The sequence below is a fragment of the Pseudophryne corroboree genome, chromosome 10 (assembly GCF_028390025.1).
Source record: "Pseudophryne corroboree isolate aPseCor3 chromosome 10, aPseCor3.hap2, whole genome shotgun sequence".
Classification (NCBI taxonomy): domain Eukaryota; kingdom Metazoa; phylum Chordata; class Amphibia; order Anura; family Myobatrachidae; genus Pseudophryne; species Pseudophryne corroboree.
The window spans coordinates 369,054,842-369,082,098 of NC_086453.1; the positions used below are offsets into that span (position 1 = coordinate 369,054,842).

General features: G+C 47.4%; 1 long non-coding RNA gene across 1 annotated transcript in view; it reads left to right on the forward strand.

Moving 5' to 3' along the window:
- Nucleotides 1-3,975: 3,975 nt before the first annotated feature.
- LOC134965686 (uncharacterized) overlaps nucleotides 3,976-27,257 on the forward strand; it is a 101,526-nt gene continuing 78,244 nt past the window's right edge. Inside the window, exon 1 of the long non-coding RNA XR_010188494.1 lies at nucleotides 3,976-4,123. This is a non-coding gene — a long non-coding RNA (uncharacterized LOC134965686). The remainder of the gene's footprint in view (nucleotides 4,124-27,257) is intronic.

Here is a 27,257-nt window from a genome sequence, read left to right on the forward strand (position 1 = left end):
ATAAATGCATTGGTAACTCATAACTTGTGCTTGATGTGACCAAGGAAAGCTGATTATTCTGAGCATACTGAAAATCAGCTATTCAGAAAATGACCCTCCCAAAATGGCCGCTGCTCCTCCCCCTTCCACATCCATGAGGATTACACAAAATGATGTACAGGTCATGTGGTTAGTCCAAAAGGGAGGACAGACCATGCGGCTTCCTTTGTCACAAAGAAATCACACATCATACAAGCACCAGAAGTTATTTTAGGCCTGAGTTAAAAAAAAAAAAACTATATCAAGGCTATGCAGCAACTTTTAAATATACTTTAAACCTACTTAAACAGATAAACAATCCAATCTGAATCAAACACAATATGACTTATTTGAACTTTGTTTTGCAACAATAAAAATACATTTTAGCGTCTTAAATATTATGAGAAACGCATTGTCCCTTGAATTTCATATCAGCGTCTTACTAATAACACAACAATACACACGGATATGATTTTCTCAGCTTTAGGATGCGTCCATCACAAGCTGATCGACCACAGCATCGCGTTTATAATGTACAGTGCATCATTAAGGACGTGATATCCCGGACGAGCCCCCATCTAAGAATGCCAAATTGATTTCTCACAAATATTTCAAATGCCCGCTCTAATATATATTGTAAATGCCTGCACCTCTTATTACCATATCCCATGAATGTGCGCTATACATCGCAAAACACTGCATCCCATAAGAGAAAACAAAACACCAACACATTATCTGAGTTCCAAAGCTCATTGATGTATATATTTGTTATTAAAAGGATATGGATTCAATATATATTGCAAAGTACAGTATACCTATAGTTACATGGTTACACTCACACAGTAAGCAGTTAAAACATACAGTTACATACAATTACATGCAGTTACAGGCCAGCGATACAATTACCATTCCCTCCAATGCATCTTATGTCTCTCTCTCTCTGTAAATAAATACAGGAACTGAACTGGCAGCAAGTCCATCATCCTCTGAGACCAAAAAGCAAGTAAGCTCCTGTGTGATCAATGTGTTATCTAGTTTCTGGGGGAGGGATTCACGATGAGTCACCAGTTCCTTTGTATATGCTAATCAGGTTCAGCCTTGAAGACATCCAAAGGGCTGGCCTGAGTTTCCTGTCCACTGTCCTAATAAGAGTGATTTTAGCTTTTTTACATTTAATCATAATTATCCGCTGCAATGTCCCACAACTTCACAACAAGCATCAAATGAATCTACACATCAATCTGGTTGCTTCAATAGTAAACATGACCAGTCTATCTTGTTTCGTTCAAATAATACACATACATGACATTACTTCATTAGATAATTTTAAATCATCATGATGTATGGCGCTTGATATTATTATAATTATGTACTGCATGAAATAAGTGTCGAATCCATCTCTGTGGCATGTCCGTGTAAATGCGTGTGTTACCATATATTGCTGTGCTCGCTGCGCATATTTGCAAGTATGGCGACTTATATGTGTGTAGTTTGTATGTTCTCTTTATGTAATATTTTTGACTTCGACTCTCTATTGTAGGGGTCTCTCTCCCTGGACCTCCCCTCTCCTGGGTCCCCACTGGCTCCTGAGCCCTGATAACATACTGCCCCAGGTGCCTTCTGCCCTGCAACCTGGGGGGTCCAATCACTGAGGGGGCAAATTCCCAGGCTTAGTAATTGCTGAGCAGGGGGGAAATCTTCCCACTACACTGGCGCCAAACCCCCCTGCCTAAGCTAACAGGGACAGAAAATTTTAGCCCATATTCTATCCTGGGCTTTGTAGTACCACAATGTAAATAAAAAAACAAGGGCGTCCCCATTTTATGTAATAACTTCAGGGTATTACACTGGCAAGGTGAGGTGGCTGGGAGACTGGAGCTGGCTGAGGGCAGCAGGCTGATCAAACAGGGAACGTGACACGTTGCGGTCATGCTCCCTGCAGCAAGAGGAAAGAAGCCAAGTGGAGGGCAGCAGAGGAGACTGGCAGAGCTCCAGCGGGCCGCGGCGGTGGTTGGGGGTTTGGGTTAGGCTCGAGGGGGGTGGGGGGTTAGGGTTAGGCTGCGGCCCGGTAAGGTTAGGTTTAGGCTGCGGCGGGGGTTAGGGTCAGGCTGTGGGGTGAGGGGGTTTGGGTTAGACACCCCCTTGGGAGGGTTAGGGTTAGGCTGTGGCTCGGGGAGGTTAGGGATAGGCTGCAAGGAGGAGGGGTTAAGGTTAGGCAGACCCCCGGAGGGTTAGGGTTAGGCTGTGGGGTGGGGGATTGCTTAGGATTAGGCTGCAAACAGGGAGGGTTAGTTTAGGCAGGGGCGAAACTTGGATTTTTGGCACCCGGGGCAAGGCAGTAATTAACCAAACCCCCCCCCACACACACACACACACACACACACACACAATAAAATACATAATTTAACAAAAAAATTTACAAAACTACGCCGCACAGTAGTGCACCCTTAATCTCATTACACTGCACAATAGTGCCCTTCATTAACACGTGTATATATAAATATATATATATATATATATACACTGCTCAAAAAAATGAAGGGAACACTAAAATAACACATCCTAGATCTGAATGAATGAAATATTCTTATTAAATACTTTGTTCTTTACATAGTTGAATGTGCTGACAACAAAATCACACAAAAATGATCAATGGAAATCAAATGTATTAACCCATGGAGGTCTGGATGTGGAGTCACCCTCAAAATTAAAGTGGAAAAACACACTACAGGCTGATCCAACTTTGATGTAATGTCCTTAAAACAAGTGAAAATGAGGCTCAGTAGTGTGTGTGGCCTCCACGTGCCTGTATGACCTCCCTACAACCCACACAAGTGGCTCAGGTAGTGCAGCTCATCCAGGATGGCACATCAATGCGAGCTGTGGCAAGAAGTGATTCACTTCTGAGGAAACAGCCACGGTAACATGCTGAGAAACATGTTAAGTTTTTGCCCCTGTATATGGACTTGAGCTTCTACAAAGCCGACATCACTTCTCCTAACGCCGGTGCCGGTGAGAACTTGTGCCGCCCTGCCATTACGGGCCAAGCGCATAACAGCCGATGCAGTTCTGAACCACTGGCCGGAGGATCTCTGCGCTCCAAGCTGTTTGCACGCTTGCATCCAACCCACACCAACGGGAGGAATACAGCACTGACGTCAGTGATAGAGCCGCTGAGAGAGACAGTTCACCTGCAGTAGACATTCAAGTTACTGTGCAATCAGTTTATTTCATAAGAATCTCATCCATAATTATTTTATGCTTAGACTGGGACGCCTGTCAGAAGCTAATTAGCTTGAAAGCCTACATAGGAGACTTGATTCTTTGTTACTTATTCAGCCTGATTCTAAGGCAGAGACACTTTGGACACATTGTATCACTACGCTGTCCCAGCGGGAGGTGAAAAAGCATTTATCAACTGTATGCATTTCCTCTAGATATGTTTGGGCTGTGAAAATAAGTGTTCCATATAAGTGTACTTAAGTATTTAGGAGGCTGAATAATATAATTTGCTACTAAGAATTGTTCACTGTGGAGCTAATTAGAGCACCTATTGCATGCTATATTGTTCTAATCAGCAATCTAGTATTCATCACCAGTGCAATCACAAGGTACCTATGATAAGGATCACTGAAGAAATAGGCTTTGTAGATATACATATTCTGTTTTAGCTTTTTAAGTGTTTATATTTATAGTTATCAATACAAAATAAATACAATTTTATCTATCCTTTATTGTGGACAGCGCTTTCAATTTAGTTCTTTCTTGTCACAATAAATATATTGGGAACCAACAACCCAATAACTTGAGAGCGGCAGTCCTTAATAAGGAGAGGAGTATTAATGAACTGATAAAGCATTTTAGCAATTTGAGTTGGGACAGCTAACACATTGAAGCTTAACGCTTTTTTTGCTTGCAGTTTGGATTAATGAGCAGATGAAAGGTGTGGGAGGGGCAGAAAGGAAGCGTTGTTATATCTGATACCAGAGCTGTCTTGTATTCACAGAGAAATGATGTGAGTGGACTTTATTCTGCTTTATATCACTGTTACCTGCAACCTCCTGGGAACATGTCACTTTTTGGCTGCTGGGGTTCAGAACAAAGGGTATGTACACAGGAAAGTTTCCTCTGTGCTTTCTTTCTATTCTTTAGAATGTATTAAATACAATTACGTGCATAGTAGGAATGAGTTCTAAAGCTAGATGCACTTAGATGATGTTTTTTTATTTATTTTTTGGAACGATTGCCCGATTTCCAAGAAATCGGAATGATAAATCACTCAAATCATCAAATGTGTACGAACTATTGCGTATCCCGCGGGCCGTCCGTCGTGTTTTTAGATGGGTCGTACATGCAGGTCAATCTGAAGAAGTGGCTGACGACCCCATGCATTTGGATGTGTCAGGGGAGACAATATATAGTGCAGTCGTTCACCAGATCATGCAGTGTGTACGAGCTATTGTTCCATCGCATCTGGCATCAGCTGGGTACACAGGGTGTCTAATGTGTACCCAGCTATAAGGCTTCTACATGGCCAGGGCAGAATTACAGATGTTCTAGATGTAAGGAGTGAAAATAAAATTGTAGTGTGCATACTGTACATATATACATACATCTACTCATACACACAGATATTTATTTATAGATAGCTTGTACAGGTAGTAGGTATAGAAAAAGCTATTACTGTACCTCTCTAGCACCAGGAATGCACAGTTCAGAAGTTTCCATAATGGAGAGTTTCTTTGTTGCTTACACGTCATTTATTTATGAGGCTAAAGTTGAGTATTCAGTTAAAAAATAGGAGTTGTCAAGGGTTAATACAGTAGTTGCTGGTCTTCCAATCAGTATCATACTCCACTGATTTAGCGCGGTGGTAGGAATATACACTTTCATGTGCATAAATGTATTTCCTTTATCTAGTGATAATAATTATATAGTCACCTTCCATTCAGAGTTTTGTAAATGAAACAACTCCACATTATTATAACAATTCTCAAGGGCGTAGCTACCATAGGTGCAGGGGGTGCAGCTGCTATGGGGCCCAGAGCTGAGAGGGGCCTCATTCCCTGTCACAGTTACATGTGTTATATACAGGGTGTAGCTACCATAGGTGCAGGGGGTGCAGCTGCTATGGGGCCCAGAGCTGAGAGGGGCCTCATTCCCTGTCACAGTTACATGTGTTATATACAGGGGTGTAGCTACCATAGGTGCAGGGGTATGGGGCCCAGAGCTGAGAGGGGCCACCTTCCCTGTCACAGTTACATGTGTTATATACAAGGGCATGGCTACCATAGGTGCAGGGAGTGCAGCTGCTATGGGGCCCAGAGCTGAGAGGAGCCACCTCCCTGTCACAGTTACATATGTTATATACAGGGTGTAGCTACCATAGGTGCAGGGAGAGCAGCTGCATTTGGGCCAGAGCTGAGAGGGGCCACCTTCCCTGTCACAGTTACATGTGTTATATACAGGGTGTAGCTACCATAGGTGCAGGGAGTACAGCTGCTATGGGGTGTCTAGAGCTGAGAGGGGCCACCTTCCCTGTCACAGTTACATGTGTTATGTACAGGGTGTAGCTACAATAGGTGCAGGGAGTGCAGCTGCTATGGGGCCAGAGCTGAGAGGGGCCACCTTCCCTGTCACAGTTACATGTGTTATATACAGGGGTGTAGCTACCATAGGTGCAGGCAGTGCAGCTGCTATGGGGCCCAGAGCTGAGAGGGGCCACCTTCTCTGTCACAGTTACATGTGTTATATACAGGGTGTAGCTACCATGGGTGCAGGGAGTGCAGCTGCTATGGGGCCCAGAGCTGAGAGGGGCCACCTTCCCTGTCACAGTTACATGTGTTATATTCAGGGTGTAGCTACCATAGGTGCTAGGAGTGCAGCTGCTATGGGGCCAGAGCTGAGAGGGGCCCACCTTCCCTGTCACAGTTACATGTGTTATATACAGGGTGTAGCTACCATAGGTGCAGGGAGTGCAGCTGCTATGGGGCCAGAGCTGAGAGGGGCCACCTTCCCTGTCACAGTTACATGTGTTATATACAGGGTGTAGCTACCATAGGTGCAGGCAGTGCAGCTGCTACGGGGCCAGAGCTGAGAGGGGCCCATCTTCCCTGTCAGTTACATGTGTTATATACATTTTCGCCATTGGGTGGTACGCATACCCTCCAACATGACCCGCCCCACTAGGTACAAAATGTTCCGTTTCTGGACTTCCCTCTTAATTTATTATTGCCATCACCTGTGAAGAAACAGCTTTCTTATCATTTAACTAGTTCAACACAGGTGATGGAAATCATAAATTAAGAGGGAAGTCCAGAAACAGAGCATTTTGTACCTAGTGGGGAGGGTCTGGTGGTACGTAGGGGTCCTTTCAAACATTTTCCTTGGGGCCTACAATATAGCTAGGTATGCCCCTAGACCTGCTCATTGTAGTGTGGTATAAAATGAAGTGTAGGGCATTATAATGTTATATAATATGAACCGAGCAATGTAATGAGGCGCAATATGAACCGGGGGCACTATACAGTATATCATAATGTGAATTGGGGGTACTGTGCGGCATAATGTGTACTGGCAGCTCTGAAATGTGACATAGGGTGAACATAAGCACTACTGCGATAGGGCACTATTATAGGGCATAACATTAACAGCTGCTGCAGAGAAGTGTCTCTCTAGAATCATTGGGACGGGGCCTCTTCAAAATGCTGCTATGGGGCCCACAAACCTCTGGCTACGCCCCTGTCAATTCTGCTTTCAATACTGTTAGAAAATTATATGACTAGGTTACTTCTCTGCATGTATTTTGGGTGTGGTTCATCAAATCGACAGTGTCTAGGTCGACAATGTTTAGGTCGACCACTATAGGTCGACAGTCACTAGGTCGACATGGATGGAAGGTCGACAGGGTTTCTAGGTCGACATGTGCTAGGTCGACAGGTCTAAAGGTCGACATGAGGAAATTTTTTTTTGTGTGTCGTTTTCTTCGTAGAGTGACCGGGATCCCAAATGAGTGCACCGCGTCCCCTCGCATGGTGCCTTCGCTCCGCTAGAGCTTCGCTCGGCACACTTTACCGTTCCAATCGTAGTCCACGTGGATCGTTAAGTATGAAAAAATTCAAAAGAAAAAAATGTGAAAAACTCATGTCGACCTTTAGACCTGTCGACCTAGCACATGTCGACCTAGAAACCCTGACGACCTTCCATCCATGTCGACCTAGTGACTGTCGACCTATAGTGGTCGACCTATACATTGTCGACCTAGACACTGTCGATCTTCAGACCGGATCCCATGTATTTTACCCTTAACTGTAAATCTATAACTAATGATAATTGCAGAAGGTTTACACGCACACGCACACCTAGTGCACTCCAGTTCTATGTAAAAAAATCATTCCCATCAATCCCTGCCCCAGTGGAGCTTACAGTTTGATTTGACACAGAAAGTATATCCACTGCACTGGAAAATTCTTTTAATTACCGCTGGTTTATTACACACAATCATACAATATGAGTTAGAAATGTTACAGCGTGTGTGTAGACAGGAGCCACACAGCACTTTTAGGTTGGGGGGGGGGGAATAAAGATGTAATTATATTTTGCCACTACTAAATCACTGAATGTCGCCCCCTCAGCGGCAGCCGGACATACCCACCACACCACCTGCCAGTTGACAGATACGGAAGCGGTGTAGTGGAAGCACACACTGACTCTGGACTTCTGCACTATGGCTTTACTTCATGAGGATGACCGCAGACCAGTAATCATTACACAGCAAATGTTCATGGCCCTGACACTAACTGAGACCTTCTCTCTAGCCGTTGGTCTGCTATTCCGGCATTGGTCCAGTAGCGTCACAAGTGGGATGCAGGGGGTGCAGCCCACACCTGGGTGTCACCCGCTAAGGGGGTGACACTAAAGTTCCAGCTCCTGCTCAGTGACATGAGCCGGGTGCTGCACTGTAACATTCCGGCACCCTGTAGAAGCCGGCACAGCAGGCACGCCAGTGTCCGGGTACAGACCGCATCTCCTGGACCCCGGAGCGACAAAAACTGAGGTTGAGATGCTTAGCCCCGCCCCTCCTGTGAAGCTTCATCCCATGAAGCCACACCCCTTTTGCTGGCCAAACCGGGTGTAATTTGGGTGAGTGCCACCTCTGCATTGGTCATACAGACAAATGGCCCAGACAGACGCTCTATACCCTAGAAGCCTCGTCCACCTCCCAGACTGACAGGCAAATGACACTCCAACCTTGCCTTGAAAAGGTAGCTCTTCACAGGTGCTCTACTTTGGTTAGTCACATGCCTTCAGCTGTGCTAGGCTGCAGGGAGATATAAATTGATATCAACAAAGGGGTAAGACACACACTTTTTTACTCTAAAGCACCCTGGATGTTATTCAGGTCGCATCGCTAAGCTTAGCGATGCGACAGCAATAACCCAATTCCCGGCACCAATGCACGTGTGCAGGTCCCTTCTTGCGCGTGCACGACCAGCCAGTGTGATCTGATTGCATTGGCTGCGAACGCCTCTGCCTGTTTGCTGGGCGGGCGAGGGGGGTGGCATCGACAGAGCGCTGTAGGGGTGGTGCAGGGAAAATGGAGGTGGGGTAGCAGCATTTTCACGGTGGCTGTGTGATGTCACTCCCAGCAGCTCTGATGAGAAAAATGGTGGCTGACCACCTGCATATTGCTGCTACCGCAATTAAATTGCAGGCCATTCCGCATCCTGTGCGGCCTTGCCCTGTGACGGGTGGCCCACAGCATGTGAAAGGATTGCAGATTGTGGGCGGGATGTACTTTCCTCCCCCGCTGCGGTATATGGCTTTTCTCTGCACTCCCTGTGTTATCTCCGTAGTTACTAGAGATGAGCGCCTGAAATTTTTCGGGTTTTGCGTTTTGGTTTTGGGTTCGGTTCCGCGGCCGTGTTTTGGGTTCGAACGCGTTTTGGCAAAACCTCACCGAATTATTTTTGTCGGATTCGGGTGTGTTTTGGATTCGGGTGTTTTTTTCCAAAAACACTAAAAAACAGCTTAAATCATAGAATTTGGGGGTCATTTTGATCCCAAAGTATTATTAACCTCAAAAACCATAATTTACACTCATTTTCAGTCTATTCTGAATACCTCACACCTCACAATATTATTTTTAGTCCTAAAATTTGCACCGAGGTCGCTGTGTGAGTAAGATAAGCGACCCTAGTGGCCGACACAAACACCGGGCCCATCTAGGAGTGGCACTGCAGTGTCACGCAGGATGTCCCTTCCAAAAAACCCTCCCCAAACAGCACATGACGCAAAGAAAAAAAGAGGCGCAATGAGGTAGCTGACTGTGTGAGTAAGATTAGCGACCCTAGTGGCCGACACAAACACCGGGCCCATCTAGGAGTGGCACTGCAGTGTCACGCAGGATGGCCCTTCCAAAAAACCCTCCCCAAACAGCACATGACGCAAAGAAAAAAAGAGGCGCAATGAGGTAGCTGACTGTGTGAGTAAGATTAGCGACCCTAGTGGCCGACACAAACACCGGGCCCATCTAGGAGTGACACTGCAGTGTCACGCAGGATGTCCCTTCCAAAAAACCCTCCCCAAACAGCACATGACGCAAAGAAAAAAAGAGGCGCAATGAGGTAGCTGTGTGAGTAAGATTAGCGACCCTAGTGGCCGACACAAACACCGGGCCCATCTAGGAGTGGCACTGCAGTGTCACGCAGGATGTCCCTTCCAAAAAACCCTCCCCAAACAGCACATGACGCAAAGAAAAAAAGAGGCGCAATGAGGTAGCTGACTGTGTGAGTAAGATTAGCGACCCTAGTGGCCGACACAAACACCGGGCCCATTTAGGAGTGGCACTGCAGTGTCACGCAGGATGTCCCTTCCAAAAAACCCTCCCCAATCAGCACATGATGCAAAGAAAAAGAAAAGAAAAAAGAGGTGCAAGATGGAATTATCCTTGGGCCCTCCCACCCACCCTTATGTTGTATAAACAGGACATGCACACTTTAACCAACCCATCATTTCAGTGACAGGGTCTGCCACACGACTGTGACTGATATGACGGGTTGGTTTGGACCCCCCCCAAAAAAGAAGCAATTAATCTCTCCTTGCACAAACTGGCTCTACAGAGGCAAGATGTCCACCTCATCTTCACCCTCCGATATATCACCGTGTACATCCCCCTCCTCACAGATTATCAATTCGTCCCCACTGGAATCCACCATCTCAGCTCCCTGTGTACTTTGTGGAGGCAATTGCTGCTGGTCAATGTCTCCGCGGAGGAATTGATTATAATTCATTTTAATGAACATCATCTTCTCCACATTTTCTGGATGTAACCTCGTACGCCGATTGCTGACAAGGTGAGCGGCGGCACTAAACACTCTTTCGGAGTACACACTTGTGGGAGGGCAACTTAGGTAGAATAAAGCCAGTTTGTGCAAGGGCCTCCAAATTGCCTCTTTTTCCTGCCAGTATAAGTACGGACTGTGTGACGTGCCTACTTGGATGCGGTCACTCATATAATCCTCCACCATTCTATCAATATTGAGAGAATCATATGCAGTGACAGTAGACGACATGTCCGTAATCGTTGTCAGGTCCTTCAGTCCGGACCAGATGTCAGCATCAGCAGTCGCTCCAGACTGCCCTGCATCACCGCCAGCGGGTGGGCTCGGAATTCTGAGCCTTTTCCTCGCACCCCCAGTTGCGGGAGAATGTGAAGGAGGAGATGTTGACAGGTCGCGTTCCGCTTGACTTGACAATTTTGTCACCAGCAGGTCTTTCAACCCCAGCAGACCTGTGTCTGCCGGAAAGAGAGATCCAAGGTAGGCTTTAAATCTAGGATTGAGCACGGTGGCCAAAATGTAGTGCTCTGATTTCAACAGATTGACCACCCGTGAATCCTTGTTAAGCGAATTAAGGGCTGCATCCACAAGTCCCACATGCCTAGCGGAATCGCTCCCTTTTAGCTCCTTCTTCAATGCCTCCAGCTTCTTCTGCAAAAGCCTGATGAGGGGAATGACCTGACTCAGGCTGGCAGTGTCTGAACTGACTTCACGTGTGGCAAGTTCAAAGGGCATCAGAACCTTGCACAACGTTGAAATCATTCTCCACTGCACTTGAGACAGGTGCATTCCATCTCCTATATCGTGCTCAATTGTATAGGCTTGAATGGCCTTTTGCTGCTCCTCCAACCTCTGAAGCATATAGAGGGTTGAATTCCACCTCGTTACCACTTCTTGCTTCAGATGATGGCAGGGCAGGTTCAGTAGTTTTTGGTGGTGCTCCAGTCTTCTGTACGTGGTGCCTGTACGCCGAAAGTGTCCCGCAATTTTTCTGGCCACCGACAGCATCTCTTGCACGCCCCTGTCGTTTTTTAAAAAATTCTGCACCACCAAATTCAAGGTATGTGCAAAACATGGGACGTGCTGGAATTTGCCCATATTTAATGCACACACAATATTGCTGGCGTTGTCCGATGCCACAAATCCACAGGAGAGTCCAATTGGGGTAAGCCATTCCGCGATGATCTTCCTCAGTTGCCGTAAGAGGTTTTCAGCTGTGTGCGTATTCTGGAAAGCGGTGATACAAAGCGTAGCCTGCCTAGGAAAGAGTTGGCGTTTGCGAGATGCTGCTACTGGTGCCGCCGCTGCTGTTCTTGCGGCGGGAGTCCATACATCTACCCAGTGGGCTGTCACAGTCATATAGTCCTGACCCTGCCCTGCTCCACTTGTCCACATGTCCGTGGTTAAGTGGACATTGGGTACAACTGCATTTTTTAGGAGACTGGTGAGTCTTTTTCTGACGTCCGTGTACATTCTCGGTATCGCCTGCCTAGAGAAGTGGAACCTAGATGGTATTTGGTAACGGGGGCACACTGCCTCAATAAATTGTCTAGTTCCCTGTGAACTAACGGCGGATACCGGACGCACGTCTAACACCAACATAGTTGTCAAGGACTCAGTTATCCGCTTTGCAGTAGGATGACTGCTGTGATATTTCATCTTCCTCGCAAAGGACTGTTGAACAGTCAATTGCTTACTGGAAGTAGTACAAGTGGGCTTACGACTTCCCCTCTGGGATGACCATCGACTCCCAGCGGCAACAACAGCAGCGCCAGCAGCAGTAGGCGTTACACGCAAGGATGCATCGGAGGAATCCCAGGCAGGAGAGGACTCGTCAGACTTGCCAGTGACATGGCCTGCAGGACTATTGGCATTCCTGGGGAAGGAGGAAATTGACACTGAGGGAGTTGGTGGGGTGGTTTGCGTGAGCTTGGTTACAAGAGGAAGGGATTTACTGGTCAGTGGACTGCTTCCGCTGTCACCCAAAGTTTTTGAACTTGTCACTGACTTATTATGAATGCGCTGCAGGTGACGTATAAGGGAGGATGTTCCGAGGTGGTTAACGTCCTTACCCCTACTTATTACAGCTTGACAAAGGGAACACACGGCTTGACACCTGTTGTCCGCATTTCTGGTGAAATACCTCCACACCGAAGAGCTGATTTTTTTGGTATTTTCACCTGGCATGTCAACGGCCATATTCCTCCCACGGACAACAGGTGTCTCCCCGGGTGCCTGACTTAAACAAACCACCTCACCATCAGAATCCTCCTGGTCAATTTCCTCCCCAGCGCCAGCAACACCCATATCCTCCTCATCCTGGTGTACTTCAACACTGACATCTTCAATCTGACTATCAGGAACTGGACTACGGGTGCTCCTTCCAGCACTTGCAGGGGGCGTGCAAATGGTGGAAGGCGCATGCTCTTCACGTCCAGTGTTGGGAAGGTCAGGCATCGCAACCGACACAATTGGACTCTCCTTGTGGATTTGGGATTTCAAAGAACGCACAGTTCTTTGCGGTGCTTTTGCCAGCTTGAGTCTTTTCAGTTTTCTAGCGAGAGGCTGAGTGCTTCCATCCTCATGTGAAGCTGAACCACTAGCCATGAACATAGGCCAGGGCCTCAGCCGTTCCTTGCCACTCCGTGTGGTAAATGGCATATTGGCAAGTTTACGCTTCTCCTCCGACAATTTTATTTTAGGTTTTGGAGTCCTTTTTTTACTGATATTTGGTGTTTTGGTTTTGACATGCTCTGTACTATGCCATTGGGCATCGGCCTTGGCAGACGACGTTGCTGGCATTTCATCGTCTCGGCCATGACTAGTGGCAGCAGCTTCAGCACGAGGTGGAAGTGGATCTTGATCTTTCCCTAATTTTGGAACCTCAACATTTTTGTTCTCCATATTTTAATGGGCACAACTAAAAGGCACCTCAGGTAAACAATGCAGATGGATGGATTGGATACTAGTATACAATTATGGACGGGCTGCCGAGTGCCGACACAGAGGTAGCCACAGCCGTGAACTACCGCACTGTACTGTGTCTGCTGCTAATATATAGACTGGTTGATAAAGAGATAGTATACTCGTAACTAGTATGTATAAAGAAAGAAAAAAAAACCACGGTTAGGTCACTGGTATATACAATTATGGACGGGCTGCGGAGTGCCGACACAGAGGTAGCCACAGCCGTGAACTACCGCACTGTACTGTGTCTGCTGCTAATATATAGACTGGTTGATAAAGAGATAGTATACTCGTAACTAGTATGTATGTATAAAGAAAGAAAAAAAAACCACGGTTAGGTCACTGGTATATACAATTATGGACGGGCTGCCGAGTGCCGACACAGAGGTAGCCACAGCCGTGAACTACCGCACTGTACACTGGTTGATAAAGAGATAGTAGTATACTCGTAACAACTAGTATGACGACGGTATAAAGAATGAAAAAAAAACCACGGTTAGGTGGTATATAATACAATTATGGTTGGACGGACTGCCTGCCGAGTGCCGACACAGAGGTAGCCACAGCCGTGAACTACCGCACTGTACACTGGTTGATAAAGAGATAGTAGTATACTCGTAACAACTAGTATGACGACGGTATAAAGAACGAAAAAAAAACCACGGTTAGGTGGTATATATTATAATACAATTATGGATGGACGGACTGCCTGCCGAGTTCCGACACAGAGGTAGCCACAGCCGTGAACTACCGCACTGTACACTGGTTGATAAAGAGATAGTAGTATACTCGTAACAACTAGTATGACTATGACGACGGTATAAAGAAAGAAAAAAAAAACCACGGTTAGGTGGTATATAATACAATTATGGATGGACGGACTGCCTGCCGAGTGCCGACACAGAGGTAGCCACAGCCGTGAACTACCGCACTGTACTGTGTCTGCTGCTAATATAGACTGGTTGATAAAGAGATAGTATACAATACTACTAATATACTGGTGGTCAGGCACTGGTCACCACTAGTCACACTGGGCAGTGGCACTCCTGCAGCAAAAGTGTGCACTGTTTAATTTTAATATAATATTATTTATCATGTACTCCTGGCTCCTGCTATAACAACCTGCAGTGCTCCCCAGTCTCCCCCACAATTATAAGCTTTATATACAATACATTGATGTGCAGCACACTGGGCTGAGCAGTGCACACAGACTGAGTCACTGTGTGACTGTGTATCGTTTTTTTCAGGCAGAGAACGGATATATTAAATAAAACAAACAACTGCACTGTCTCTGGTGGTCACTGGTCACTGTGGTCGTCAGTCACTAAACTCTGTCTGCACTCTGCACTCTCTTCTAATCTACAGTATCACAGCAATGTCTCTCTCTCTCTCTCTCTCTCTCTCTCTCTCTCTCTCTCTCTCTCTCTCTCTCTCTCTCTCTCTCTCTCTCTCTCTCTCTCTCTCTCTCTCTCTCTCTCTCTCTCTCTCTCTCTCTCCTAAATCTAATCTAAATGGAGAGGACGCCAGCCACGTCCTCTCCCTATCAATCTCAATGCACGTGTGAAAATGGCGGCGACGCGCGGCTCCTTATATAGAATCCGAGTCTCGCGAGAATCCGACAGCGTCATGATGACGTTCGGGCGCGCTCGGGTTAACCGAGCAAGGCGGGAAGATCCGAGTCGCTCGGACCCGTGAAAAAAAAAAGTGAAGTTCGTGCGGATTCAAAGAAACCGAACCCGCTCATCTCTAGTAGTTACTGGTCTCCGCTCCGCTGACCAGCACTACATGTTGCTCCCCCACACTCCCCCGTTATTTTCTCCTCTCACTACGGTCCGCCTCATCACCACCGCGGCCACTGAGTCCTGCGCTCTCCATAGCGCTTGGTCAGCGCTGCGCTCCCCTATCAGTTGCACATGTGCCCCTGTGTCAGCTTCCTGCAGGAGCACACTGGCTTGTGGGACGCCGGATCCTGGACCCGACAACTGACAGGGGGAGCACAGCGCTGACCAAACGCTACGGAGAGCGCAGTACTCCATGGCTGCGGCGGTGATGAGGCGGACGGTAGTGAGAGGAGAGAAAAACGGGGAGCGTGGGGGAGCAACGGGTAGCGCCGGGCAGCAGAGAATAGACCAGTAACCGCGGCAATAACACAGTGAGCGCAGAGAATAGCCACATACCGCAGCGGGGAGGTTAGTACATCCCGCCCTGTGCTTTTTAGCAGAATCTGCAGTCTGTACTGTGTAACCCTCCCCCCCCAACCTGGTCCTATTGGCACTAGATACTATATACATACATACGGAAGAACAATATACATAAAGAAGAAAAATCTATATTCCTGGAGAACCCTGCCGGAACTAAATTCCCCGAAGTGTAGTCCATAGGTTACAATGGGCTGCCAGAATGAAAAGATTACGTTAGCTGAGGGGATTAATATCGGGAATGCTTCACATTGAGCATCTGCCACTATATATGTCCATTCTGGATACTGGTAAATCTGTGGGGGATTCGGCTGCAGGAGGTAACAGAGGGATCGCAGCAGATATAGGAGATACCTGCTGTAATCCCTCCTTCTTACATTGCAGGGATACATAATATTTGTGGCTAGTCCCTGAAAATGGGTGTTTTATATACTGTATAGCGGCGGAGCTCGGCGCTTGGACAGGTGGCCAGAACAGACCAATACAGACCTGGTGACGAGACACAGAGGCTAGGCGGATCCCTGGGCGGTGCTTGCTGGCAGCTCCGGCCCGTTAGCGTGTTATAGGAGACGGGAGGTGGCTCCAACATTAGCGCTGTACGGAAGTGCGGCTGGAGGTTGTCAGCTGCTCGGGGGAAAGAAGCCTCTGTGTGACGTGGAAAGTGACAAGAGTCAGATAGTAACTCCGGAGAGTATGGCAGGAATCAGCTCCACTCCGAGTTCCTTCAATCTGGCCAAGGCTGACAGGAGAGGGGCTAATACAGCTTAGTAATATACTGAGCTGCATCACATCCACACTGTTATACAGTGTCGGACTGGGGTGGGGGGGGGAAGGGCATGTAGGGCCCACCGGGAAAATGCAGTGGTAGGAGCCCATGTTTAGGGGTGTGGCCAGTCTCTAGAGGGGGTGTGCCCAGCCACCACATTGGTTTGCCTGACCCTTTTGCAAGTGTTGGTCCCCTAGATAAATATATACAGTAAATACTGTAGTGCATGCATGATAATATACTAGATTAGTAACAGCACAGTTTGGAACCTGATTCCTAGAGAGGGGGGGGGGGGGGGAGGGGGCAGGCAGTAGGGCCCACCGGTGGTTTCCCCTGTACCCCTGTGGGCCAGTCCATCCGTGCTGTTATAGCCCCTGTAGTTATTGGGGGAGGAGTCGGCAGAGAGCCTTTTTTAAGAGGACCCCAATTAACAAGAGGGGAAGTGTCTGTAGACTACACAGCACCAAGTTCCATATAGGCAATCACCTACATACTAACCTGCTTCAGAAGTGATATCCCTTTAATAAAGCAGAGGAGTCTAATCCAATCCAGAGACATATATGAAAGTGTGAGAGAGGAGCACAGATAAAGGGCACGATGAGCGCAATAAGTGGGGACAATTGAATAGATCCCCGTGATCTCCTGTCACTTTAGATGGGCGATTAAGTGCAATAAAACAATTGAATTCCCACCAAAGGGAAGCATTCAATATCCCAGCTGTAGGGATCCCGGCGCTCAGCATACCGACGCCGGGATCCGGACTGCCAGGATACCAACAACTATTCTCTCTTGGGGTGTCCACAACACCCGTGGAGGGAGAATAAATAGACCTTTAGATTTTTGGTTAACACTTAAAGCAGTGCCGTTTCTAGCGGCGGGCGAGCCGTGCAACCGCACGGGGCGCCCGCCGTGGCACTTTGTGTGTCCTTATCTCCTTTCCTCCCTTCTCCCGAGCGCTCCTGCTCGGGGGGCGGAGTTTTGCGGAATGACGCGTTTGCGTCGTGACGTCACGATGCAAACGCGGCATTCCGCGAAACCCCGCCCCGTGCTCGGGAGGAGAGGAGATGAGCCTGGAAGGAGGAGGCGGCCGGCGCGAGGGACGTGAGGCAGCCGCACCCGAAGAGCGGGAAGATGTAAGTATTATCTCTATCTCTCTCCCCCCTCCCTCCCTTCCTCCCCCCCCACTTAACACCTGCCTGCCGCACTGTGTAAAATGGGGACACCTGCCTGCCGCACTTTGTAAAATGGGGACACCTGCCTGCCGCACTGTGTAAAATGGGGACACCTGCCTGCCACACTGTGTAAAATGGGGACACCTGCCTGCCGCGCTGTGTAAAATGGGGACACCTGCCTGCCATGCTGTGTAAAATGGGGACTCTTGCCTGCCACACTGTGTAAAATGGGGATACCTGCCTGCCGCGCTGTGTAAAATGGGGACACCTGCCTGCCGCACTTTGTAAAATGGGGACTATTTTTATTTTCATTCCCCTGTGGTGGGCATGATATCAGACGAGGCCACGCCCACTTTAATGAGACCACGCCCATTTTATTCAGGCCACACACCCATGTCGGGAGCGCGCGCATGCTGTTTCTTTTTATAGCTATGTGGGGGGGGCACGCAATTTTTTTTAGAGCAATGGGGGGGGGCGCATTTTGAAATCTCGCACTGGGAGCCAAATTGGCTAGAAACGGCCCTGACTTAAAGAGGGACTAATTGCATAGAGAAAAAAAGATACTAATATCTTTTAAGACACTTAAGACACATAAGCATCTCTGTGCGGCTTAGAACACTGCGTTTAATTAAATTGCTACTGTTCAAGGACGTTGAAACAAGCCATCAGTACAGTACACTGTAGAGTCCAATATACATACAGCTCTGCAGGAGAGTCTGGGCTGCCAATAGAAACTGTGGGGCCCGGGACTGCCAAAATAGACAGGGCCTCTCCCTCCCATTACATAGATTCTGCCGCACCACTCCTATGTGATGTCATACATTGTGATGTTGCATATAGGTGGAGCGTTGCTGACCTACAGGAATGGTCCACGGAGAGCTGATATGCAGGGAAGGCTTGCTTTAAGAAGTCCTCCCTGCGCATCAGCCAGCTGTTGTTTCACAGCCTGGTGCAACTTTCCTGGTATTGGCGGTAGGAGACAGGGGTGAGCCCCCCCCCCCCCCCCTCTCTGTAAAGGCCCGGGACACCAGTCCCCATAGTCCCCCTTCCTCGGGATCCAAACCCGCCCAAACTTCACCTTTCTTTTCACGGTTCCGAGCGACTCGGATCCTCCCGCCTTGCTCGGTTAACCTGAGTGCGGCCGAACGTCATCGTCATCCCGCGGTTGGATTCTCGCGAGATTCGGATTCTGTATAAGGAGCCGCGCGTCGCCGCCATTTTTCACTCATGCATTGGAAATGATAGTGAGAGGACGTGGCTGGCGTCCTCTCACTTTGTTTCAGGGGGCTGCAAATATCTTTATTCTGGGGACCAGCAGTATTATAGGAGGAGTACAGTGCAGAGTTTTGCTGACCAGTGACCACCAGTATTATACGTTCTCTGCCTGAAAAACGCTCCATATCTGTGCTCAGTGTGCTGCATATATCTGTGCTCACACTGCTTTATTGTGGGGACTGGGGTGAGGAATCGGAGGATGAGGAGGAGGTGGACATCTTGCCTCTGTAGAGCCAGTTTGTGCAAGGAGAGATTGATTGCTTCTTTTTTGGTGGGGGCCCAAACCAACCAGTCATTTCAGTCACAGTCGTGTGGCAGACCCTGTCGCTGAAATGATGAGTTTGTTAAAGTGTGCATGTCCTGTTTATACAACATAAGGGTGGGTGGGAGGGCCCAAGGACAATTCCATCTTGCACCTCTTTTTTTTCTTTCATTTTTCTTTGCATCATGTGCTGTTTGGGGACTATTTTTTTGAAGTGCCATCCTGTCTGACACTGCAGTGCCACTCCTAGATGGGCCAGGTGTTTGTGTCGGCCACTAGGGTCGCTTAGCTTAGTCACACAGCGACCTCGGTGCAAATTTTAGGACTAAAAATAATATTGTGAGGTGTTCAGAATAGACTGGAAATGAGTGGAAATTATGGTTATTGAGGTAAATAATACTATGGTATCAAAATGACCCCCAAATTCTATGATTTAAGCTGTTTTTGAGGGTTTTTTGTAAAAAACACCTGAATCCAAAACACACCCGAATCCGACAAAAAACTTTCAGGGAGGTTTTGCCAAAATGCGTCCGAATCCAAAACACGGCCGCGGAACCGAATCCAAAACCAAAACACAAAACACGAAAAATGTCCGGTGCACATCACTAATAAATAAATATATATATATATATATATATATATATATATATATATATATATATATATATATATATATATATACACACACACACACACACAGTGGAGCCATGCTAAAACGTGGCTCCGTCTGTGCCTGGGCGGGTGCGCCTATCGCCGGGCACCTCTGTCTGCACGTCCGTGATGGAGATGTGCCCCATTCACTAGAATGGGAGAGCGTCTTTGTGCACTCCTGGTGGGGCTAGGCGGACGAACCGAACCCTACCGGTCTTTGACTTTCCGAGCCCGGATCCGAGCCAGGCTGGGGTTTTCCCGCCTGACTCTGAAACCAGAACGAGGCAAAATGTCAGCATCCCGCTGTCGGATTCTCGCGGGATTCGACCATTTTCACTCCAGTCTCGGAGAGTGTATAGAGAGGACGTGTCCTCAGTGTTCAGTGTCTGTGTGGGGGCGGGAAAGTGGGGTGGCGAGTCTTGTGCTGTGTTGTGCTGTCCAGTCCAGTGGAGTCAGTGTATTGTGCTGCATCAGTCCAGCCAGTCACACTGTTGGTGTCCTCTGCTGCTATATGTTCCCAGTGCTGCTGGCTTGCTTTTTTTGCTGTGTTGTCCTGCATTAGACCAGGGGAAGTGTCTTGTGCAGCATCAGTCCAGTGACCAGTAGTGATGTGCACCGGACATTTTTCTGGTTTTGTGTTTTGGTTTCGGACGCGTTTTGGCAAAACCTCACCGAAATTTTTTTGTCGGATTCGGGTGTGTTTAGGATTCGGGTGTTTTTTATAAAAAACAGCTTATTTTTAGTCCTAAAATTTGCACCGAGGTCGCTGGATGGCTAAGCTAAGCGACACAAGTGACCGACACAAACACCTGGCCCATCTAGGAGTGGCACTGCAGTGTCAGGCAGGATGGCACTTCAAAAAAATAGTCCCCAAACAGCACATGATGCAAAGAAAAAAAGAGGCGCACCACAGGTATAGAATGTAGATGGATAGTATACTTAATGACGACACAGAGGTAGGTACAGCAGTGGCCTTCCGTACTGCTATATATAGTATACTGGTGGTCACTGTGTCAGCAAACTGCAAAACTAAAATGCACCACAGGTATACAATGTAGATGGATAGTATACTTAATGATGACACAGAGGTAGGTACAGCAGTGGCCTTCCGTACCATACTGCTATTATATATAGTATACTGGTGGTCACTGTGTCAGCAAACTGCAAAACTAAAATGCACCACAGGTATAGAATGTAGATGGATAGTATACTTAATGACGACACAGAGGTAGGTACAGCAGTGGCCTTCCATACTGCTATATATAGTATACTGGTGGTCACTGTGTCAGCAAACTGCAAAACTAAAATGCACCACAGGTATAGAATGTAGATGGATAGTATACTTAATGACGACACAGAGGTAGGTACAGCAGTGGCCTTCCGTACTGCTATATATATAGTATACTGGTGGTCACTGTGTCAGCAAACTGCAAAACTAAAATGCATCACAGGTATAGAATGTAGATGGATAGTATACTTAATGACGACACAGAGGTAGGTACAGCAGTGGCCTTCCGTACCGTACTGCTATTATATATAGTATACTGGTGGTCACTGTGTCAGCAAACTGCAAAACTAAAATGCACCACAGGTATAGAATGTAGAAGGATAGTATACTTAATGACGACACAGAGGTAGGTACAGCAGTGGCCTACTGTACCGTAATGCTATATATTATATACTGGTGGTCACTGGTCAGCAAAACTCTGCACTGTACTCCTCCTATATAATATTATACTGGTGGTCCCCAGTCCCCACAATAAAGCAGCACACTGAGCACAGATATGGAGTGTTTTTCAGGCAGACAACGTATACTGGTGGTCACTGTCAGCAAAACTCTGCACTGTACTCCTGCTATATAATACAGCTGCTCCCCAGTCCCCACAATTAAGCAGTGTGAGCACAGATATATGCAGCACACTGAGCACAGATATGGAGCGTTTTTTTTTCAGGCAGATAACGGATAACTGGTGGTCACTGATCAGCAAAACTCTGCACTGTACTCCTCCTATATTATACAGCTGCTCCCCAGCCCTCCCCACAATTAAGCAATAGTGCACAATCAAGTTCAACAATAACGGAGAGGACGCCAGCCACGTCCTCTCCCTAACATTTCCAATGCACGAGTGAAAATGGCGGCGACGCGCGGCTGCTTATATAGAATTCGAATCTCGCGAGAATCCGACAGCGGGATGATGACGTTCGGGCGCGCTCGGGTTATCCGAGCCATATGGGAGAATCCGAGTATGGCTCGGACCCGTGTAAAAAGGGTGAAGTTCGGGGGCGTTCGGTTTCCGAGAAACTGAACCCGCTCATCACTAGTGACCAGTCACAGTGGTGGTGTCCTCTGCTGCCATATATCCAGTGTAGCTGTATAAGTCCCTTACAGTGGTGCTGTGTTGTGCTGCATCAGACCAGTGGTAGTGTCCTGTCCATCAGTCATTCCAGTGACGAGGCAGTCACAGTGGTATACGCAGCTGCTATATGTCCACTGCTGCCATATAATAATTATAACAACAACCACAAGTCTCTTTACAGTGTTGTTGTGTTGCATCAGACCAGTGGTAGTCTCATGTCCATCAGTCATTCCTGTGCCGCATATTGTCTAATATAACTCCCAAAAAAAGAATGGAGAACAAAAATTTGGAGGATAAAATATGGAAAGATAAAGATCCACTTCCCCCTAGTGCTGAAGCTGCTGCCACTAGCCATGACATAGACTATGAAATGCCATTAACGTCGTCTGCCAATGCCCAATGTCATAGTAGAGGGCATGTAAAATCCAAAAAGCCAAAGTTCAGTAAAAAGACCCAAAAAAAGAAATTAAAAGCGTCTGAGGAGAAACGTAAACTTGCCAATATGCCATTTACGACACGGAGTGGCAAGGAACGGCTGAGGCCCTGGCCTATGTTCATGGCTAGTGGTTCAGCTTCACATGATGATGGAAGCCCTCATCCTCCCGCTAGAAAAATTAAAAGAGTTAAGCTGGAAAGAGCACAGAAAAGAACTGTGCGTTCTGAGATGGTATCACAAATCCCCAAGGAGAGTCCAATTGTGTCGGCGGTTGCGAAGCCTGACCTTCCCAATACTGGACAGGAAGAGGTGGCTTCTTCCACTATTTGCACGCTCCCTGCAAGTTCTGGAAGGAGCACCCACAGTACAGTTCCTGATACTGAAATTGAAGATTTCACTGTTGAAGTACACCAGGATGAGGATATGAGTTTTGCTGGCGCTGAGGAGGAAGTTGACGATGAGGATTCTGATGGTGATGTGGTTTGTTTAAGTCAGGCACCGGGGGAGACCCCTGTTGTCCATGGGATGAAGAAGCCCATTGTGATGCCTGGGCAAACTACCAAAAAAGTCGTGGAATTATTTCTCCACAAATCCGGACAACAGGTGTCAAGCCATCTGTTGCCTTTGTCAATCTGTAATAAGTAGGGATAAGGATGTTAACCACCTAGGAACATCCTCCCTTATAGGTCATCTGCTGCGCATTCATCAGAAGTCAGTGTCAAGTTGTGAAACTTTGGGTAAGAGCGTAAGCAGTCCACTGACACTTAAATCCATTCTTCCTCTTGTACCCAAGCTCCTGCAAGCCACACCACCAACTCCCTCAACGTCAACTTCCTCCTCAGTCAGGAACGTCAGTAATCCTGCAGGCCATGTCACTGTCAAGACTGAGGAGTCCTCTCCTAACCGGGATTCCTCCGAAGGATCCTTGAGTGGTATGCCTGCTGTTGCTGCCGCTGCTGTTGTTGCTGCTGTGAGTCGATCGTCATCCCAGAGGGGAAGTCGGAAGACCACTTGTACTACTTCCAGTAAGCAATTGACTGTTCAACAGTCCTTTGTGAGGAAGATGAAATATGACAGCAGTCATCCTTTTGCAAAGCGGATAACTGAGGCCTTGACAGTTATGTTGGTGTTAGCCATACGTACGGTATCCGCCATTAGTTCAGTGGGACTTAGAGAATTGTTTGAGGTACTGTGTCCCTGGTATAAAATCCCATCTAGGTTCCACTTCTCTAGGCAGGCGATACCGAGAATGTACACAGACGTCAGAAAAAGAGTCACCAGTGTCCTACAAAATGCGGCTGTGTCCAGTGTCCACTTAACCACGGACATGTGGACAAGTGGAACAGGGCAGACTAAGGACTATATGACTGTAACAGCCCACTGGGTAGATGTATGGCCTCCCGCAGCAACAACAGCAGCGGCACCAGTAGCAGCATCTCGCAAACGCCATCTCGTTCTTAGGCTATGTATCACCGCTTTCCGTAAGAGACACACAGCTGACAACCTCTTACAAAAACTGAGGAACCTCATTGCGGAATGGCTTACCCCAATTGGACTCTCCTGGGAATTTGTGATATCGGACAACGCCACCAATATTGTACGTGCATTACATCTGGGCAAATTCCAGCACGTCCCATGTTTTGCACATACAATTAATTTGGTGGTGCAAAATTTTTTGAAAAATGATAGGGGTGTGCAGGAAATGCTGTCGGTGGCCCGAAAAATTGCGGGCCACTTTCAGAATTCTGCCACCGCATGCCGAAGACTGGAGCGCCAGCAAACACGCCTGAACCTGCCATGCCATCCACCTACGATATAGGCAAAGGAGGGGTAATGCACTTGACTCAAGCGCAGTGGAGAATGTTTTACGTCTTGTGTAAGGTTCTCCAACCCTTCGAACTTGCCACATGTGAAGTCAGTTTAGACACTGCCAGCTTGAGTCAGGTCATTCCCCTCATCAGGCTTTTGCAGAAGCAGCTGGAGAAAATGAAGGAGGAGCTAAGAGGGAGCGATCACCGTGCTCGATCCTAGGTTTAAAGCCTACGTTGTATCTCTCTTTCCGGCAGACACAAGTCTGCAGAGGTGTAAAGACCTGCTGGTGAGTAAATTGTCAACTCAAGCGGAATGTGACCCATCACCAGCTCGTCCTTCAATTTCTCCCACCACTGGGGCTGCAAGGAAAAGGATAAGATTTCCTAGCCCACCGCTGGCGGTGATGCAGGGCAGTCAGGAGCGAAAGCTGACATCTGGTCCGGACTGAAGGACCTGCCAACGATTACTGACATATCTACTGTCACTGCATATGATTCTGGTTTCTTCACTCTTCCCCCCCCCCCCCTCCAGTGCAGTGCAGGCAAATATGGACGATCTCGCTGGTGCCTTCACATTGCACGATATGAACGAGTTCTTGTTTATTAATGGACGAGAACATTCATATCGTGCAGTATCATCGGCCAGTGTGTAAGGCCCATTACTTAAGGTTCTGTATTATGCGTCAAATAACTGCAGCACTTCCATAAATTCTTGGATTAACAGGCTTGAAAATTTTAAAACATATTATTGATGCCCACTGCCGTGGCCATTCCCCCCTTTCAGACCAACATTTTGGTAATAATAGTAAATGGGTGTGGTCAACATTCAGCACGTCAACACTGCTGTCACGTCAACATTGTTAGAATGTCACCATAGTGTTTTTTTTCCTGTCACTCTGTCCTTAATGCTAAACTTAACGGCAACCATAATGGTAACCTTAAGTCTAAGCCTCGTGGAAATGTTTCCGATGTCAACATATTTTCAGTGTTTGACATTTTGCTGGTGTCGACATTACTGATTACATATTGTGACAAGAATCACACACAAGGGGACTTAGATGAACACATTCGGTGTTTATTTTGCACAGCAGGTCACCACATAGCAAGTTGATTCCACACAGTCGCCTAGTCGGTATTACAGGCAGTAGCATATAGGTACTCATAGCATAGCAGACTCTTGATAGGCTCCAGTGGTCCCTAGTCTAACCCACACAACCCGGCCTATCACTCGGGTAGCTATTCCACTGTCGAGAGCAAGGTGACTCTGCCCTGGAAACCCTTATATCAGTAAATCCCAGGTGCTGCTGATCACACACCTGGGATTCTGCTGCTGCTTCCAAAACCTGGTCTGGATCCTCCACATTACTTTCACATAGAACAATGCTGTCTCTGCCACATTCCTCCCCCCTTAGGTTCAACCACCCTGGTGAAGCTACACTATTTTCAGGCGAGCTCTCTGCCTCGCCCACCCCCATCTGTATCATCCACCCAGGTACACAGCCTTCCACCACCTTCCAGAGGTCACCCACCTCACCTTCTTCCTCCTCCCCTAGCTTCACCATAGGGTTGCTTGGAGGAACAGGACCTACAAACCTCCTGGAAAGGGCATCGGCACGGAGGTGTTGTTTTCCCGGATGATGCCTCACCTCAAACTTAAATGGCTGCAAAGCCAAAAACCAATGGGTCACACGAGCATTCACCTCTTTGTTTGTATGCATCCACTGTAAAGGTGCATGGTCTGTGACCAACAAAAACTCTCTTCCCAATAAATAATATCTTAATGACTCAACTGCCCATTTAATGGCCAAGCACTACTGCTCTACAGTTGAGTACCTGCGCTCCCTGGGCAGTAATTTACAGCTAAGATAGAGGATGGGCTTCTCCTCTCCATCTACCTCTTGGGATAGGACTGCTCCTAATCCTGTCCCAGAGGCATCTGTTTGTAACACAAATTGCTTTTTAAAGTCAGGAGCATGTAAGACAGGCTCAGTACACAAAGCTAGTCTTAAATCTTGCCAAGCAGTTTCCACTGGTCCAGACCACGTTATCTTGTCTTGGAATTGTTTTTTAAGAAATTCGGTTAGTGGAACCGCTCTAGCGGCGAAATCTCGAATGAACCTGCGATAATATCCGACCAAACCGAGAAATGTTCTAAGTTGTGATTTACATTAAGGTGTGGACCAGGTGAGGACTGCTTCTACCTTACTAGGCTGAGGTTTAACCTGTCCACTGCCCAAAATGTACCACAAATACTTGGCCTCAATCATACCAATGGCACATTTCTCGGGGTTGGCGGTAAACCTGTGTCCCCGTAGAGACTGTAAAACGGCTTCTACCTTTGGTAGGTGTGACTCCCAATCAAAGCTGAAAATAACAATGTCATCTAAATATGTAGTCTCATATTCCCTGTGGGGCCGCAGCAACTTATTCATAGCTCTCTGGAAGGTTGCTGGGGCACCATGTAAACCAAATGGGAGCATTTTATATTGGAATAAGCCTTCTGGGATAGAGAAGGCTGTTTTTGCCTTAGCAGCTTCTGTTAACGGAATCTGCCAATAACTTTTTGTCAAATCAAGTGTAGTGAGATACTGACTATTGGCTAAATTTTCTACTAACTCATCCACCCGGGGCATAGGGTAAGAATCAAACCGGGACACTTGATTTAGTTTACGGAAGTCATTGCAGAACCGTAAGGCACCTGAAGGCTTCGGTACTAGGACAATTGGATTATTCCACTCAGTGGTGGATTCCTCAATAACCCCTAGGCGTAACATCTCTTCCACCTCCTGCTTTACCGCTGCCCAGATATGGCCTCTGTTTAATGACCACCCCAGGTGGAGTCACCACATCATGTTGGATGATCTGTGTCTTTCCCGGAATGGCAGAAAACACATCTTGGTAGCGTTTCACCAAGTTCACCACTTCCCGTTTCTGTTCAGGAGTAAGCGTGACTTCCATGGGCACCTGGCATTCCGAAATCTTTTTAGCTACCAAAGTGGGCCGA